This window comes from Peromyscus eremicus, chromosome 10, assembly GCF_949786415.1.
Source record: "Peromyscus eremicus chromosome 10, PerEre_H2_v1, whole genome shotgun sequence".
Lineage (NCBI taxonomy): Eukaryota > Metazoa > Chordata > Mammalia > Rodentia > Cricetidae > Peromyscus > Peromyscus eremicus.
In genome coordinates, this window is record NC_081426.1 from 46,298,132 (window position 1) to 46,305,797 (window position 7,666).

Genomic DNA, 7,666 nt, shown 5'->3' on the forward strand with positions numbered 1-7,666 from the left:
GCCGCATCCCACCTCCCTTGCCCCCAGCTCTCTCACAGGCATCTGGGGCATACATATTTATACTCGGTCTAACAGAAAAGCCACTGTTCACGTCTCTCTCAATACAACTTCTATAGAAATCCTGATAGCTCTACTGATTGAAGCCTTTTGCAATCATTTTTTGACTGAGTGGCTCAGCAATGAAACATTGTGCTGCTCCGGGAGAGCTAGATGGAGTTCACTAAGCAGACTTGCTTTCTGAGGCCAGAGTGCCTCCAATGTTCCTTGACAGGAACCAAGAAGAGAAAGAAGGCAGGGAAACAGGAGTGCCAGTGACAGAGAGGTAACTCGAGGGTAGGGCACAAAGCCTGGCAGAGGAGGTGAGTTGGAAGTGGGTCTAGACATAATCAGGACTCAGCCAGCATTTTGGAGGGAGAACTCATGGCACCCAGATCTGGAGGATTTACCCCAGGGTCTTGTGTGACATTTTTAGCCTCAGTGAGTCTTGACCACCAAGTACCAATTGGTGCACACTGTACCTCTCCATCCCAGCATTTTCAAATACTCCCGGAGGACTGTACTTCACTAGGTGTGAACCACTAGTGGACAGCAAAGGGGAATGTGAGAAATGACATGACTGAGGAGCTCGGGGTATCAGGGGAGGGACCTGAGGCTCAGCACACCACAGACAGAGAGCATCACTATCCACGTGGAGATAGGCACAGATCACAGCATGTTCAAAGGATTCTAAAAGTCCAGGTTAAATGTCAAGTCTAACTATGAAGTTAGGAAAGGATGTGAGCATTGAACTTGGTCTAATTTGGAACCAAGTCTCAATACTTGCTGGATACCATATTGGGCAAGTTAGCCCTATACTCCCGCTGAGCTTCATCTTAACTATAGACTGTACTGCCTCCAAGAGCTGGGGCAGTGCATACTGTCGGCATTCTAGCCAGCCCCTTGGGGACCCGCCCCTTGGGGACCCGCCCCTTGGGGACCCGCCCCTTGGGGACCCGCCCCTTGGGGACCCGCCCCTTGGGGACCCGCCCAGTGCCTGACAGGAAGCCCTCTTTAAGAGGAAAAAACCCTCCCCCTCCTCCTCTTTTTCCTCTTTCCCTCTCTCTCTTCAAGAGGCTGCACCTCTGCTTTCCTTTTCTCTTTCTCTCTTTCCCTCTTTCTCTCCCTCCCTCTTTCTCTCTATTCCCTCTCCTCTCCCCCTTTAATAATAAACTTTCCACATGGATGCCGTGCCTGCATGGTCTAAGTTTCTGCCGTGTCCCCTTGACCGCCAACTGCATGGCATGTCTCCTCTGCTCAAACCCATCAAGGCTTCTCTCACAGTGTTTCATAACATATACCAAGTCCATCATGTGACTAAGAGGGCAACATTTTTTTTTCCCCAAGACAGAGTTTCTCTGTGTAGCTTTGGAGCCTGTCCTGGAACTCAGTCTGTAGACCAGGCTGGCCTCGAACTCAGCCTCAGGAGTGCTGGGATTAAAGGGGTGCACCATCACCGCCTGGCCAGAGGAAGCTTTAGGATCTGTCTTAATATTAATTGGTGGTCTTGTCTAGTAATGGGAACAAGAGAAACATGGGCAGGAGGATGATTTTGGAGCATTTTTCAGGGATGCACAAAAATAAAAAAATGATCTTGATTGAACTGCTTATTCAGCACCTACTATGTGACAAATTCTATTGACTTATTTAACTCAATGTTTGCTCTCAGAGGCAGACTTTTAATACTTTGCAGATAGTAAATGAGACACAGACATTAAATAAGCTGCTTGGTATAATATAGATTAGAATGAACCACTTCAATTCCTGCTTCACATTATTTACAATCAGTAATTGGAGATTAATCACACACCAAACAAACGAGATAGAATTACAATATTTTTAGAAAATAAGACAGAACGATAACTTTCTAGCCTTGGGGTAGGCAAAATTTCTTAGCAAAAACACAAAAACACTAACTTAAAAGAAAAAAATTATACCCTAGATTCCATCAAAATTAATATTTCTATCACCAAGTGCTTTTAAGAAAGTGACCTGCTTGGGTTTGGGGATTTAGCTCAGTGGTAGAGCGCTTGTAGCAAGTGCAAGGCCCTGGGTTCGGTCCTCAGCTCTGAAAAAAAAAAAAAAAGTGACCTGCTTTAGGGGCTTGAGAAATGACTCGAAGCATGGTTGCTGCTCTTTCCAGAAGATGTGAATTCAGTGCCCAATACCCATATCAGGCAGCCTACAACCACCTGTAACTCCAGTGCCTCTTATGGCCTACACACGCGCGCACACACACACACACACACACACACACACACACACACATACACATACACACAAATAATAAACATTTCTTTTAAAGAAAATAACGCATTTTAAACAGGACACCAAAAGTGGTTAAGTGTAAAAATAACCTGACATATTTACCTTTATCACTATTCTACACTTCTACTGTAAAAAACACAATTAAGGAAATGAAAAGGAAGCCATAGTCTGGGAGAAAAAATTGTAACACATATCTAACAAAGACGTGTACTCAGACTATGTAAAGACCTCCAATATGGCACTCAGAATGGGTGGCTGCAGAGGGAGAACTTGTTTATCATTCTGTGACAGATGCCTTTGTTATTGTCTCCCATTTTACTCTCAGGTATATAGAAAAAGTGATAGTTTGTGGGAAGAAGAAAAACCTAGTAAGCATGATGGAGCACGTCAGCACTTGGAGGCAGGAGCAGGAAGATCATGAGTTCAAAGTCAACCTAGGCCACATAGCAAGATCCTATCTTAATAAGAACAACAAAACCCCTCACAGGTCAGCGTTGTATGTCACTGTCATTTGCTTCAGACAGAAAACCAGCTCACCTTAATCACTGTTCGTGTTTTCCCACCCAGTCCATAGAACTGAAGTTTTTTTTTTAATTTATCTTCTCTAAGGTTAAATGAACGGAGTCATTACGGTTGTCACACTATTATCAATTAAAACTTCCAGAGTGAAAAAAATGAAGGATTTTTGTGATTCTAATACAAACACAAATTTTGAAAAATTTGTTTTTACTTGATAGGTCTCCAATTGGATGTGGAACGTATTGCTGGGGATGTCTTTCTGTATGCTGTGAATGTGTGTTGCTCGGATTTGGTTGATAAATAAAATGATGATTGGCCATTAGCCAGGCAGGAAGTATAGTATAGGCAGGATAAACAGAGAGGAGAATTCTGGGAAGAGGAAGGCTGAGTCAGGATTCACCAGCCAGACAAAGAGGAAGCAAGATGTGAAGGCAGAACTGAGAAAAGGCACCAAGCCACATGGCTAAACATAAATAAGGATTATGGATTAATTTAAGAGCTAGTCAATAGTTAGCCTGAGCTAATGGCAGAGCAGTTTTAATTAATATAAGCCTCTGTGTGTTTACTTGGGTCCAAGCAGCTGCAGGGCCTTGGGAGCCGGGCAGGACCAGGAAAACTTCAGCTACAATGTATGTAACTCATAATTGCATTCTAACTGTCAAAAAAATCATAATTTTAGCTACCCAAAACAAAATGTACTTGCCAAAATTTGTAAATATTTTTATACATGCACAGAATAACTGAATCAAAAACTATTCTGACAATGCTGATGTTGCATACCAAAGTATACTTTGAAGTCAGCAAGGTGGCTCAGCAGTAAGGTCACCTGCCACCAAGACTGATCACCTGAGTTTAATCTCCCAAACCCACATGGTGGAAGGAGAGAACCTATTCCTCTGACCTCCACACATTTGTGTGCACACACACACACACAACAACAACAACAACAACACATACATATACACACACATACACACACATAACACACACACATATACACACACATACACACACATCATACACACACAAATTTTTGAGCAATACTTCAGCAAAAATCAAAATAGGAAGAGACTTTGCTCACATTTGCATATATATGGGTCTAGAGAAACCCTCAAATGTCCATGTATTAAATGCTTGGTCCCCAGCTACTGGAAGGTGCTAGAATTTGTGCTGGGAACAAGCTCAGGGCACAGGAATAAGAGTATTTACCAGACCCAAACTGATATAAAAGGTTTAAGAAAGAATAGACACTGTGAAGAGAAATGAAGGGGAATACCGAGAGGGAGAGGAGAGGGAGAAGGAGAAAGAGATCCTGCCGGAGGGGAAGGGGGTCCTTTTTATAGCAGTTAGATGAAGTTACCTGTCATTGGCTCCTGGGCTTTTCACATGAGGAGAGAAGATGTGGACAGCTCGCTATCTTGTCAGGTAGTAAATTTTATGACACCATTTGTCTTTCCCGAGACTGGCCATTTGGGGCAAGGCACTAGGGACAATTGGAAGTCAGGCTTTAATTGATCATACAGGGCATCAGGAATCACTAGGTCAGGCTCCAGCTGTTAAGGTCTGGTTAAGGTCAGAGAGTGGATGGTTTTGCTTCTTACTTTTGGCCTTTTATTTTCTTTGGAACCTTTAACATATGAAGCCTGGTAAGAGGTTTTAGGTCGGGGTGGGGGGGGAGGGAGGGAAGGGCCACCATTCAGTTCATCTCTGTTCTTTCTCACTTCCCAGCCATACGTAATGGGGCCATACATACATGACCATGGACTGGACCCGTCAATACTGTGAGCCACGTGTTTGCTCTTGGTAAGTTCATTTAGTTCAGGCACCTGCTACATACACCTGACTAGAACATATTCAACACCCTCACTTTGGCTGTGGACAATCATTGATCTGCTTTTTGTTATTATAAAGTTTTTGTTTGCTTGTTTTCAGGTTTAATTTAACTTTGAGACAGGGTCTTTCATAGCTCAGACAGCCCTCAAAGTTACTCTGTAGCTAAGTGTCTTAGGGTTTTTATTGCTGTGAAGAGACACCGTGACCACAGCAACTCTTTTTTTTTTTTTTTTTTTTTTTTTTTGGTTTTTCGAGACAGGGTTTCTCTGTGTAGCTTTGTGCCTTTCCTGGATCTCACTCTGTAGACCAGGCTGGCCTCAACTCACAAGGATCTGCCTGCCTCTGCCTCCCGAGTGCTGGGATTAAAGATGTGCACCACCACCGCCCAGCAACCACAGCAACTCTTATAAATGAACACATTTAATTGGGGTGGCTCACTTATAGTTTCAGAAGTTCAGTCCATTATCATCATGGTGGGGAGCAGGGTGGTGTGCAGTCAGATGTGGTGCTGGAGGAGTAGCTGAGAGTCCTATATCTTGCAGGCAACAAGAAGTCAACTGAGACACTGGGTGGTATCCTGAGCACAGCAAACCTCAAAGCCCGCCCCCACAGTGACACACTTCCTCCAACAAGGCCATACCCACTCCAACAAAGCCACACTTCCTAATGGTGCCACTCCCTGTAAGATTATAGGGGCCAATTACATATAAACCACCACATTAAGAATGACCTTTAACTTCTGATTCTCCTGCCTCTATCTCCAAAATACTGGGACTACAGGCATGCACCATCACACCCAGCTACTATAGTTTTGCATATAAATGGATTTATATTGTATGGAGGTTTTTGTGATTGACTTTTCTCTTAAAACCATACCTTTGAGATGAATTGATTTTATCTATGCCAATATAGTTCTTATTTTATTTATTATTTATTTATTGCTGGGAGGGCTTCTTGATGTTATTTTATTTGCAGTTCTGCTGATAGAAATTGGCTTTGCATTTGCTAGGCTCCTGCTCAGCTACTGAGCTGTTCTCTGCTTCTGATGGATGGTTTTCTGTGGCATGGATCTATTACACTCAGTTTACCCATTTAACAGTGATGGACATTTGATTGTTCCTGCTTGGGGCTGTTATGATAAAGCTGCTATGCATGCATTCTTGTTTGGACCTATGTTTTCATCTCCCTTGCTTAGGTACCTGGAAGTAGAATTTCCAGATTGGATAGCGACACATCTAATTTTGAAGGATAATGTCAAGGGCTGGGGATGTAGCTCAGTTCTTGCTTACCACATGTGAGGCTCTGGGTTCAATCCACAGGCCCTAAAACAAAAATGTCATACAGGTTGCCAGTCGCTGCAATTTTTGCATTCTCATCAGCAATGTATGACAAATTCCAGTTGTATTATACCCTTGTCAACATTTAGTAGTGTTCATCTTCATGACTTGTCCACTCTACTGGATAGCGATATTGTGGATTTGAATTGTCATTTTCCCGTTAAGTAATAGAATTGAGCACCTCTTCCTATCAATAACTCAATACACAAAGTGCCAAAATAGTCAATGAAGCATGATCTGTAAATCAGGAAACTTAAACTTTATCCTGGTGATATAGCTCAGTAGTATAGTGCTTGCCTAAAATTCTCAAGGCATCATCCAAAAAATAAAAATCAAATAAATAAGCCCAGGCTTGCCCAATATAGCTGCAGGAAATACCAAACAAATTAATGGATGACTCTTCAACGGTGCACATGGTAATGTTGCCATCATGTTACTGCGTGTCTCGACTTCAAGGATGAATCATTGACTTAAGCACCTATTTTTAATTGAATAAATGTATGTTCTGAAATGGGATGGAGTGAAATGGAGGAGGCATATAATTACATGAGATCATAAACAGAGACAGTGTTGTCTAGGAAATACTTGTTGAAGAAAGGTATTCAGAATGAAGAAGAGATCATATGTGACAGTGACTAGCTAAAATATTTCCACGTTTCATCAGACAAACACTGAAGACAGTGAATATCTTTGTACTGGTGCCCTATGTCCTAGAACAACCGTAACAAAATATCACAGCCCAGCTGGCTTTAACAACAGAAATATACTTCCTATAGTTCTCCAGGCTTGGGAGCCAAGGTCAAGATGCCAGCCTGTTTGATGTCCTCTCTCTTGGCTTATAGATGTCTTGTCTTGTCCTCATCGTCTCCATTGGCTTTTGTTGTATATGAAGACACTTTGGGTCTTTCTGTCTATCTGAATTTCTTATAGAAGCACTTGTCAGATTGGATGGAGTGTCTTTCTAATGAGTTAACACCTGTTTAAAAGTTTGTCTCCTAGACTGGAGAGATGGCTCACAGTATTTGTAGCCAGGCAAGGTGGCACACACCTTTAATCCAAGCACTTGAGAGGCAGAGACAGGCATATCCCTGAGTTCCAGGCCAGCCTGGTCTATACAAAGAAAACAAACAAGCCAAAAAGCATTTGCTGCTCTTCTAGAAGACCCATTGGGCCGCTCAGAACTGCCTTAAACTCTAGCCTTTGGGGAGATTCATCTCCCCTTCTGATCTCTGCAGACTCCTGCACACATGTAGCACACACACACACACACACACACACGCACACGCACACGCACAAGCACACGCACACACACACAAATAAATACCTATCTCCAAATAGAATCACATTCTGAAGAAAGCTTGGGGCTACAGGTGAGGGATTGAGCCCCTAACAATCCAATAGGCAAGTCAAGCTTAGGAAGCCGCTTAACTTCTACATAACACAGGACACCAGCGCAAGCATCAAGCTAGGTCAATCGGGGCAGGAAGTAAACACTGTTGCCCTGCTATCTGGGATAACCTTTGTGCTATAGGACTTTCCTGTGTCATGGATAACCTACTACCAGCTCCAAAGTCCATCTCCTGAGACTGATGATACTTCTGGATACTTTCAAAGCAGCATTAAAGATAGTTTGTTTCTTCTGTTCATAAAAGTAATACATGCCCATTCTGAAA